The following is a 12,558-nucleotide window of genomic DNA, read 5'->3' as shown; positions in this document are numbered from 1 at the left end:
ATTCAAGAAGGCATTCTTTACATCCATTTGATGCATAATCCATCCTCTAGATGCAGCCACTGCTATGACAGCTCTCACAGTCGTCATCTTTGCCACTGGAGCAAAGGTCTCCTCATAGTCTATGCCATACGTCTGTGCATAACCCTTTGCGACCAGCCTTGCCTTGTGACGCTCAATGTTACCATCAGCCTTATGCTTGGTTTTATACACCCATTTACAGCCAATAGCTTTCTTGCCACTTGGCAATGGCACCAACTCCCATGTGTCATTTGCTTCCAATGCAGCCATCTCTTCATTCATTGCATCATCCCAATGCACATTTCCAACTGCATCCTCAAAACATGTGGGCTCCACATCCTGTATCACCTTAGCCATGTAGGCTTGGTGATGCGCTAGATACCCATCATAAGTCTATTTCTGAACTGGATTTCTGACTCTATTAGATCTGCGCGGTCCTTGGTCACTCCTTTGCCCTCTAGCATCTTCTTGTACTTTCCTTACACCAGGTGTCCTGACAGCCGGAATTCCAAATTCCTCATCAAGACTTTGTTCAGAACCATCTGAATCCATGTCTACATGTGAAAAACTTGATGATGCATCAACCATAAAGGGAGGTTCATCAACCTTTTCCTTTCCTTTTCGTGATACATTCCCTGTACCTGTTGGTGGAGTAACCTGCGTACGTAGTCTACCATTCCATGGTTTCTCAACAGAGACACGAGAAGAGGACTCTTGTGGTCCACTCAAAACCTGTGACTGTGGCCTCACATTTTGTACAACCACATCATCTTTTACATCAGCCCCAATAGTGCCATGTGCATTACTGTACCAGCTGCTCATCTCATCAAAGACTACATCTCTGCTCACTCGTAATTCTCGTGTAGTAGGATTGTAGCACCTGTACCCCTTTTGTTCAAGGGAATATCCCACAAGAATACATTTCTCTGCTTTAGGATCCAATTTCCTACGCAACTCATCTGGTACATGCACGTAAGCTATGCAACCTAACACTTTCAAGTGTGCCAAATCAGGCTTTGTACCTGTAAACTTTTCCTCAGGTGTTACATTATGCACCGCAGATGTAGGTGTCCTGTTCATAATGTACACAGCTGTATTTACAGCTTCAGCCCAGAAATGATGAGGCATGTTCTTCTCATTCATCAATGCACGTGCAACCTCTGCAATGTGCCTGTTTTTCCTTTCTGCGATCCCATTCTGCTGTGGAGTATATCTGCATGTAAACTGCCTGTGTATACCATGCATTCGCAGAAAATCTGAAAAATCATTGGAGAAGTACTCTCCCCCTCCATCTGACCTCAATGTCTTGATTTGCATATCTGTCTCCTTCTCAATCATGACTTTGAAGTCTTGAAAGTGACCAAACACTTCACTTTTGTTACGCATGAAGTAGACCCATACTTTCCTTGTATGGTCATCAATGAAAGAGACATAATACCTGCAACCATGTATACTTGCAGTATCGGTTGGAACCCAAACATCTGTGTGCACCACCTCAAGTGGCCTTTTACATACATTGCGCTCAAGTGGAAATGAGCCCTTTGACTGTTTTCCAAACTGGCATGCTGCACACACTTTATGCATACCATCCACCTTGAATTTGGGCAAACCTTTTACAATCTGTTTTGATTGCATGCTGCGCAATCTCTGCTCATTGACATGGCCAATGCGTTTGTGCCAAATGTCAACATCAGCCACAACACCTGTGCCCTGTGCAAATAATGCAGCTTTTACCTCAGGCATGTCTACATTCAGCGTAAACATTCTGCCCACACATTTGCCCTCTGTGATCAGCTTACAGCCATTCTAGAAATCTTCTACATAACAGCCATTTGGATTGAAGCGAACGTGCAAACCCTGCTCAACCATTTGTCCAACAGAAACAAGATTCTTTGTAATGTTTGGGACATGAAGTACATCTGCTAAGTACTTTGATTTCCCACTCTTCGTATTTAGAGGTATGTCCCCTACATGAGCAATGGGGTGAGCTGTATCATCTCCTGTCTGCACATAGCCTGACACATCTGGTTTGCGCATATCTCTAAACCACTCTCCACGAGACGTCATGTGATTAGAGGCACCTGAATCCACATACCAAACATCATCTTGGGTTGAATTCTCTGCAGTCATTGTATTCATTACATGCTGCATAACAAACATGCGCTCGTTTTTGCTGCCATCTGCATCTCTGCTAGTAGATACATAGTTGCCCTGTTCTCTCTTTCTACTTGCTTTTCCCTTTGGACAGTCACGTGACATGTGACCTCTTTCACCACAAGTCCAACATTCTCTACTATCTCGAGTATGTTGCTGCCTGCTTGATCCTGCACCACGACCTCTTTGACTCCCCCTGCCTTGAGACTGGTTTCCCCTGCCACCTGTATTGTTTTGATTTGATTGACCTTCCAGAAATTGGCCCCTGCAACGCCTTGGGCCTCGACCACGACCTCTACCTCTACCTCTGTTGGAGTTAGAATAGAAGGCCTGTTCAGAATTATTTCTGCCATGAGAAGAAGATGTGTCAAGGTTCTTCTCCTCAAGAATAAGCATAGAAATCAAATCTTGGAACACGGGGATGTTGTCTCTTGTATTCATGGAAGACCTAAAATGTACATACTCATCTCCTATACCATCCAAGCATGCACGGACAATGTCATCGTCTTCCACTGACACTTTAATAGATCCAAGAGCCTCAATGATACTCTTGATCTTCAAGGCATAATCATTGATTGAGAGGTTGTTCCTCTTAACCTGATTTAGCTCCGACTTTAGTTGAAGCTTCCTGGCCTTGGTGTTCACCTCGAACACTCTGCCTAGGTTTCTCCATGCAATGGCGGGGGTTTCAGCATCCTGTAGATAGCCCATGATGCCATCTGTGATACTCATAGACAGCCAATACATCACTTTGCTCTGGCCTTGTTGCCAGTCCCTCAAAGCTTTCCTTTGTTCTGCTGTAGCATTTGCCTTGGGAATCTCTGGTTCCTTTTCATTGTCTCCTTCTACATAGTCCCAATAACCTTTTCCTTTTAGGAAATTTGTTATTCTAAACTTCCATGCAGGGTAGTTATTTTTCTCAAGCTTCTCAGTAACAATCTGACTGAAACCGTCAGACATCTTGAAGCACTAAGACAAAATAGCTGCAATCTGCAAAAACCTGCAAATCTGCTGAACCTGCTATCGTGGTTCCTGTAACGCTTTCTACACTCAACGAGTGTCCACAATCAATCTTAGCCTCTCTTGCCTGCACCAGGCTCTGATACCATGTAAAGAATGAGGATGCAAGAGAGCTACACAAGGCAAGCACAAAGCACACAGAGATGGAAAGCTTCTTCTTCTTCTTCACAGAAAAGAGAGTACAAAATGACTAAGTGCTAAAGCTAAAAAGTAGCACATATGTACATGCGGTCACTAAGTGTGAACTCGCTAGAAGCGTACTAGGCTGGCACTATAAGTGTAGTCCAGCTGTAGAATCACTGGCAGAGATCCTCCGTGTCGGTCACCTAACGCGCCAGTGAGTAAATGCAGTAAGCGGCCAAGACCCGTAGTGGATGCCAGCTCAAGGTGTAGAGCTCGACATCTCAACAGGCACATGGTGGTAGTAAGTTAGCACCACTAACCACCAGTGGTGGGCTAGGGTGGTGGGTGGTACTGTGATGGTTGCTAAGGGGTGGCAATGGGAGGTAGTGGTGGTGGGATGAAAAAAAAAAAGCTCACTGCAAAGCTCGCTTCGTTGAACTCGCTCCTCAACCGTCCCCATGAGTAAGATTTGTACTTAAAACCAAAAAAAAAAGAGATAAGTTGTTCAGTAAATATAGAGACTTGAGAAACAATGCTCAAGGCTCCATAAAAAGGCAATGGAGATTGCTTTAGTACTTGAGGATGACCACCAAGGTTCTAGATTACACCCTATTGAAGATTCTCTTATAGAAAGTATTGCATCCATTAGCAAATTTTCCTCTTGCTTCTAATCATCTCTGGTCAAGTAAGAATGAGAAAGGAACTACCCATGGTTATACTTTAGTTGTGGACTTAAATGAAAATTTTCTCCAGTGGAAAAGAGAGATTTTAAGGAATTAGTAGTTACTCAACAACAAAGGGTGGCCATGAAGGAAACCCTTTGATATGTGTATCTGGCTCGTGGGGTGCACTATGTAATCATGTTAATGTATAACGTGAGTTTGAAAGGAGGGGTTTTAAAATGCAAAAAAATTATGCAATTAAACAGAGATACGGGGTTTTTATATTCAATTTTGGAAAAGTTTCCTAAAATAAGGGGTCATATTATTCATTTAGACATGTTAAAAGAGAAGTTTTCTTAATACCCTACGAATGAACCCCCTGAGGTATCTGGTCTGCCTTAGACAAAAAGAATGACTTCATCAAAAGAAAAAAAGAGCATCTTATATGCCCTTGAATACTAATATAATGAGGGTACATATAGGTTGCTTGATGGCTTTGATTGTTTTTTCTCACACATTGGAAAAAAAGGTCTGTAAAAGTGTACCTAGTCTTCCACATCTCATTTTGTCTTTAGGTATCTTTGAATGAGAATAGAAAAGGGTGAAAGCATGTTAACGTGTCATGCTTGCTAACTAGCACAATTTTGACATATGCTAACTAGTACAATAACTTGAGCTACATCTCCAAGATCTATGACATATGATATATCAATAGCAAGCACTTGAAACAAGGAATCCAAATGTACAACCTCCGACAAATTTTGATATTATTTGTAAACAATTTACCGGACGCCCAACTTTTCGAAGATATGCTAACTTGAAATTGCTAACTAGCACAAAAAGCGCGACAGGTTAACATGCTTTCACCCAAAATGCATAAGAGGAAACCCCTATCAGACCACTCTAGCTATTATAAATGTTGTGGGTGTTGGTGTCTCCCTCTTGCAATGAGAACTTGGATGTGAGCAGTGAAACAAATTGCTACAACCCCCTTCATCCAAGCCTCATAGAAATCCATCCTTGGTATCATACCCTCAAGAAATATTCAGTCAACCCAATCATAATCCTTCTCAAAGTGCAATAGCAACATCATCACTTCACCTTGCATAGTAGCCAAATTACTGGTAGCCTCCCTATAAGTGACTATCTTTTCAAGTATACTATCCTCCTTGACAAACCCACTTTTGTAGCATGGATCAAGTTTCTTAGGATTGGCTGGACCCATCAACTCAAAGCCTTTTCTACAATTTTGTAGGCTCATTTGAGGATTGTGATAGGTCTCTATTGTCTACTATCATGCAATGCACCTTCCTAGGGATGATATTTAAATCATACCCTCTGATAAATGTCTCTATAACATCATGCCCGAATCCATCACTGTCATGCAATGCACCTTCCTAGGGATGATATTTAAATCATACCCTCTGATAAATGTCTCTATAACATCATGCCCAAATCCATCGTTCCATATATCAAGGCAATCCATTCCCAAAATTGCATAAATAATGCAAGAGACCTAATGCCATCCTCTTTAAGAAAAAATTCCACATTGCATGCATAGATTCTTTGTATAACGATGAGCCTAATTTTTTTTTCTAACATGCCTCTATGAGATTTGAGTTATTTTTTTTCAAAGGAAGTTCATTATAGAAAGCTGTAGTGATTTCTTTGATCTAACCTAGCTTCTTGGTCAAAGAGCTAAGTTGAGTTTGAAATTGACAAACCTAGAGCAAGAGTGTCAAAAGCAAATATCTCTCATGTAGGCAAACACCAACCTGATTACATCAAGATACTTGTTAATGAATAGTAAACTTATGTCTCCACTCCTTGAGGTTTGAGATCTCATTCTAATCTTTCCTAAGTGAGCCTCGTGCCATGATCTCTTTGTATATTTTCCTGGAATTACTAAAATGAGGTTGAGTTGTGCCATAAACAATGCTCATGCTCTTGAATCTCTAAAATTGATACATGAGCATGGAATTTTTCTCTTAATTCTATAATCCCTATCATCACATCACTAACCTATATTTAGCATCACCCTCCAAGCAAGCCTCCCATCACATTATTGTCTTTTAGATCTCCTCCACTATCCCAATCAAACCCCATCAAAAACATGCTCTCAATTATCTTGAGTGTTTGGCTCACCTCCCTTGCTCTATCTTTAATAATCAATAGATATCCACAATAGGAGGAGGAGGAGATTTCTAGAATGGTTATCCAAGGAGGTCATCCAATAGTAATTATCGATGCATGATAAGCTAGCACCCTTGAGGTGCCAATCAAACTGGGAGAATTTCAAGATCCCTTGTTGTCTCACAAATGGTTCATAGCATAGACATGTAACAAAGAACCATCTCACTTGAAACTATAACTAAGTCCAATTGGGTACAATGACTCATTTTTACTCAATGACATGCCACTAGGACCACATCACATATACATGAACCTTGTTGTGCTCCCAATGTGCCCAACCAAGGTCTTGAAGATATTGTAAGCAGGTAACCAAAATGTCAAATGTTTTGTCTTGCATAAGCATTTGGGGTGGTCAATTTTCAAAATGTGGATTATATTACGATTCACATGAGTTAACTAGAGAGGATTACAAATGGTCCAGAATGTATATTTTTATGTACACGGGTCCATGTTCTAAGTATAACATGTATAATGGGTTTTTTTATTAATTTCCTAAGTACATTTAACATAGGGCATTAGAAAAAAATTGAACTCTGCATGGGCTTTGTAAGGAACGCTAATTTTTCAGGATTAAAGCTAATGTTGTGTAGGGTTAAGGGGAGAAGGGAGTTCAAGAGACTAGTTTTGAATAGGCTTTTCTAGCCTTTTTTTAAGGCAAGTGTAGGATGTGGACCTAGGAGATCATTTTCTCTCTCTAGCCTTTTGAAAGTGAAGGGTGTCAAAAAGTGTGTAGCCACATTAGCAACAACGTGTGTCATTAAGGGCCAAAAGTTCACTTTTTTTCAAAAAAGCCATTCTTACTTATTCTTTTCTTAAAACTCCCCCCAACATATACGTCTGTCAAAAAAGACCTTTGTTCTCTCCTCCTTCTCCCACCTCTCCCTCTCCTCTCCCTTCCCGCCCCCTTCTCTCCTCCTCCTCTCCCCTCTCTTCCTCTCCCACCTTGCCTCCTTCTCTCCTCCCATCTCTCCTCCCCCCCCCCCCCCCCCCCCCTTCTCTTTTCATCCTTTTTTTCCTCATGCATCAGCTACCATGGTGCTCACGGACATCACAAATCGTGTGCCTCCAACACCACATACTACACACATCAAAAGCGTACATACTTGCTTGCGCACGGGGTTTGCACCGAAGGTTCATGTGAGGGTGAGCAGAAGTCATCACAAAAATGTCACGCTATCGGTGAGACGAATGTCGACATTTGGGTGGATGGTCATTTGTACCCTTATGATCCTATAAGCCGCTTCCGTCCTTTAAATAGCGTTTTGATGTTTCTTCAATATCTTGGGAGGGGAGATGCAGACTTGTTAGGCTATTGCAAGTGGTTGTCTATGGGTGGAGGTGCTTCTTTGCATTCGTGGATACACAAATGTCAATCTCTTTAGCTCAAAACCGTGGCATTACAATAAAGTATCACCTCTTTGAAGAGGGAAGTTAAAACTCTCTAACAAAAAATGCAAGAAAAGGATGGCTACATTATGAAGCTTTCCAACACCATCACATATTTGAAAGAAACACCCCTTGGTGCAAGCGAACAATATACTTCTTACTTTTGGTTGTGTTCTTCTTATCTTAGACTTTGAAGTATAAGGTCTTGCCTCTACTTATTTTGCAGTGCTTGACATAATGGTTGTGTTTTTGCTGAAATCGATGAATGTCAAATAGTGAAAGGTCGAAGGTTAGAGAGGCTAAGTATGACCACTTTTTCTCTAAAACAACCTTCTTTGTTACATCTTATAGGTAGGTGCTTCAAATCCATGCTTATTAGAGGTGGGTAATCTCATCATATTGTATATTTTAGGATTGTTTATTCCCAACTGGATTGAAATATTTGCAAATTTGTACAACGTATACTTAATAAGTGTCTCTATCACACAGCTTGCAAATGTTGAATTCATACATGTTTTTGTTTGAAGAACAGATCTCTAATGCGTCATGGTACAAGGTAACTGCTTACTATGCTAGTTGAGTGGTGGTGTTTGAAATAATGGCTAAAGAAACCAGCATAGCATGAATCTTTTACGGTGTCACAAAGTTCTCCTCAAGAAATGTGGCTCACATTACACCAAGAACTATTATGCTAACATGGTGAGATCCCTAGTAGGACAATACAACAACTTTCCATCAGTAACACATATATTTCTATGTGATAGGTCACCCCATGAACATACCATGTCATGGAATGGATGCAAGAACTATGATCGCACTACCCCTTGTATGTTGTTCATGAATGTATGTTTATCAAATTCATTGAGAAGAAATTTGGACTTTTTTGTTTGTTGGTGTGTAATAGCACTCTAGGTCTTCCATATTTTGAGATTGTTTTATAAGTTAAATAAGATTTGTAGTCACTTAAAGTGTAAATTTGGTTTTGTTTAGTAAGATTGTACATGAGAAGACATGATAAAGTAAAAGAGATCTTTAAGGAATAAACCTCGATGAAATTCCTACCATGCACTTGTGACACCATATCTCTCCTTGAACCCATTGATTTCTATCGTTGTGGGGAGTCCATGGGGGGCCTATTTTTGAATTTTTAGCAATAACTTTTGTTTGAATGAAATTCTGGTTGTTTTAAAGTTTGTACACAGTCTATGAGTTCATTCTTAGTTTCAAATTTTGACCAAGAGTACACCTTGGAAGAAACTTTTGAAGGTGTTAGGGTGAGATTTTGGGAAAGTTTTATGTGTTGGAAATACAACCCTTAACATAAGGAAAGAAATTGGTTCTTCCATGGTTTTGATGCTCGTTGGAGCCCGTAGATTAAGGAAAAAGTAAGAAATATCTGTTTTACATCATTTTTAAAGAAATTGTCAACTTGTACATTAATTTTTGGAGAATCCGAGCAAGATATGACTTTTTTGTATCACATGATGGTTGAAGAGCGCGACCAGATGAACAAATTCATGTGAGACAAGCTGTGACAGATTCTGAGGCGATTGGGAGCTACAAGCTGTTGAAACAGCTTTAAGGTTCAACACTTGAAAAAAAAACTTACTAGAATCATTGACAAATAGCTAAAATGTGCAAAGCCATTTTAAGGCCTCAGGGACCCTCAACAAGAGGGGCCACAAGGGCACGCAAAATGGCCAAACAGGGACCCTAGGACCTTAAATGGCAAAGAGGTCAAAGTGGTTCCCCCTCCCATCCCTTTCCCCTAGACACCTCCCTTACCTTCTCACTAGGTAAGAGGCCATGAAGAGGTGTAAGGATACCTTGTCTCCCTACTTTTTTGAGGGTATAGAGTGTGTCCACCACCCTCTTCCTATTGGTTGCCCTATTCAACCTTAATCCCAAAGGGCCCCTAGAGGGTTCATATCTTTCCTAATGGAGCTTTTGATGAGTGATTCTCCCAGCACAAGTGATGCTCCTAGGTCATCAAAAAGCATCATTGGAGGGTTGCTTAAAAATCATGATCCCAAGCCACATTGAACTCTTGCCTCAAATTCCCTTTGTAGGAGATAAACTAATGTCCTTAGATCCCTATGCATTCCATGAGACAATCCTCATGGGGAACATGACAAGAGTGAGATTGTTGTGTAGCAAACCATGCAATATTTGTCAGTGGATTATATGGGTAACCCTCCATGTTTTAGTAGCTGCAAAACTATAGCAGTCCATTGTGGGAAGCAAGATATTTTTATGCAACCATCTATGCTTTTGTGTTTTCCAAGAATCCTCTTCTACAAATATCTAGCAAGGTGTACAAAATGGGATTCACAACCAAGTAGGTATATGAGTGTTGTAGAGTAGAGTAGAGAAAAAAGAGATTGCTAAAAAATCCTTTCTAATATCCAAAAATTCAACAAGTCTCTCAATCTTCCCCATCCGCCCTCCCCCAAATTTCTTAGATAATGTAGGAACTCCAAGCATTATGTTCTAGTAGGTAGACTCTCTCCATCTTGTCTACCATTATATCCACAAGTCTCTGCATCTTTGCCTCAACCTAGTGACTTACGTTCCCCTACAACTTCACTATTCTTGTCCCTCTACTCTTGTCTATTCCCCAATCGCTAATATTTATTCTATCTACTACATAAGTTTCTCCCTAACAGCAAGTAGAACTATCAAGAATGGTTGAGGACCTAACCAACATTCTAGCCAAGTCAATACCAAGCTCCCTACTTTCAAGGGATTAGTTCTAATTGACAATGTTCATGATCATGTGAGAAGGCTTCTGTCCTTTGTGAGGCATTCCAATACATAGACAAGAAGCACCTTTAGAGGCACATTCTCTAAGTTGCATTATTCGTTATTTGGGAGACGGATAATACGCGAATAATGGGCGTATTATTCGTTTATTTAAATTATACAACCGTATTATACGATGCCACATCAGCATACACGGTCAAACGTATAACTTCTTAGTTTTTCGATCGAAAAACTTTTCAAACGAAATTATTTTCGATCTAAAATAATAACGATCGGAAAAAATATCGGCCAAAAAAAAGATTTTCACACCATCATTCACAAAGTTAGTGTTTTCCATGTGAGTATTCTCACCAAACAAATAAAAGAATAATATGTAAAAAAATAAAACAATTTGAATTAGATAAAAATAAAAATTCAATGGATTTTAAGTTTTGTGTTTCAAATTTATAAATTTGTTTTAAATAAATTAGTAAATAGTTGAAAGTTTGTATTTTGTGAAGAGTTTAATCTCTCACCTGATACAAAATGTAACTATAAGAATCACTTGTCAATGTCTTCAATTAATAAACACTTGAAAGTGAGTAATTAAAAAAATTAGGATATTATCGTTGGGTGTAGAGTGTACTCTCACATGAGATAATTAGTTTAAAAATATAATTACATAAAAATTAATTTTATGTAATTTAAAGTTCGATTTTGATGTGTAGAGATTTTCTCTCACTTCAAAATGAATATAATGAAACAAAATTATATTTTTACGTCTTGTGTAGAGCTATTCACACTGCTATGCTCTCACTAGAGTAAAAATTTAGGAAAAACATGTCCAAAAATATTGATATTCTATTATCTTTATTTGGACTGTAAAATCTATCGTACTGTGTGAGAGCATACACATGCTCGCATTGTAGATAGATAATCGCTTAAAAATCTATGGTAAAGTGTAAGAACTTTTTGTTTGCACTTTACATAGATACGATACTTATCAAGTATTTTAAGTGATTATCGTTTTGACATTTAAAAATGTCACTTATAGCTCTTGTAGCTATAACAATTCATAATGATAATCATTTTAATACTTGATTGAATTGTAATTATTGATTATCGTAATGTGTTAAAGCTACAAGCTTGCACTTTAGATAAATCGATGCAATTTATATGTAATCAAATGGTATTGTTTGTTATTATTTTATTTTGTTCAATCATTGTTTTTAATTTCGTTCAATCATTGTTAGTTAAATTAATTTAATGTTTAAATTGATTTTGATTATGAAAATGATCATTGAATTTGTTTTCACTAGCAGATTACTTTTGTGCATCATGGTGAAAGGACAAGAGTGGAGTTATGTGCATGAGTTAGTTGCTGGCAGAAATACATCTCGACTTAAATGTAAATCTTGTGGCCACCAGTTCAGTGGTAATGCAACCAGAATTAAAGATCATTTATTGAAAGTCCCTGGAAATGTTGAAAAGTGCGGGGCACCACCAAGAGATATTCATGAAAAATTTCCCATGTATTCTCGCAAAGTAAAGTTGATTCTTGCAACTAAACATAAAGGTGATGTTTCTAAAGATATTCATGCGAATATTGAAGCATCTATATGCAATGAGGCAACAGAACAGGTGTTTACCACTCAAGCAAACAATCAGAGTTCTCAATTGAACCCTCTTCATGGACATGCTTCTACATCAAGAGGAGTTCCTAGCACAAGCAAATCCGGCAGAGCGTCATCCAATGGACAGAAGTTTCCTGAAGCATTAGATAAACAATGGTTTCTTGAGTTGCATTTAAAATAGATACAAGCATTTGTTGCATGTGGCATATCGTTCAATGCTATGCGCAATCCAATATTTCAAGATGCTTTGATGAGTACAACCAAAAAAGGATTTGTGCTTCCTGACTATAACAACATGCGAATTGAATATCTTGATAAAGTCAAAGATAGTACTAAAGCCATTCTCAAACGCACAGTGCTAGAGTTTTTTCCAGCATATGGATGCACCATAGCAATGGATGGATGGACTAACTGTAAAAAAAAAACCTTTAATCAATGTAATGCTTATTAACCCTAGAGGGGCTATGTTCGTGGAAGCAATTGACAACTCATTGAAAGAGAAGACTATCACCTACCTAGCAGGGGTGTATGAGCATGCAATTGCAAAGGCAGGTGGACCAAAGAATCTGACTGCTATTATCACAGATAATGCGGCCAACTACAAAGGATCAGGAAGAGCTATTCAA

The 12,558-nt window shown here is 39.0% G+C and overlaps 1 protein-coding gene across 3 annotated transcripts in view; it reads left to right on the top strand.

Moving 5' to 3' along the window:
* The window catches only part of LOC147446410 (uncharacterized), a 28,276-nt gene extending 16,065 nt beyond the window's left edge, over window positions 1-12,211 (top strand). The window contains exon 4 of one of the 3 annotated variants that reach the window (XM_086525642.1): window positions 11,621-12,211. The gene's annotated coding sequence lies outside the window, so the exon portion shown is untranslated. Of the gene's footprint in view, window positions 1-8,083; window positions 8,445-11,620 lie in introns of those variants that run through there. The other 2 variants (XM_086525641.1, XM_086525643.1) reach the window with 2 other exon arrangements.
* The last annotated feature ends 347 nt before the right edge of the window (window positions 12,212-12,558 follow it).

Source organism: Adiantum capillus-veneris, chromosome 12 (assembly GCF_014529385.1).
Source record: "Adiantum capillus-veneris isolate H3 chromosome 12, ASM1452938v2, whole genome shotgun sequence".
In the NCBI taxonomy this organism is placed as follows: domain Eukaryota; kingdom Viridiplantae; phylum Streptophyta; class Polypodiopsida; order Polypodiales; family Pteridaceae; genus Adiantum; species Adiantum capillus-veneris.
The sequence above is the reverse complement of the archived record's forward strand: the minus strand, read 5'-3'. Positions and strand labels throughout refer to the sequence as shown.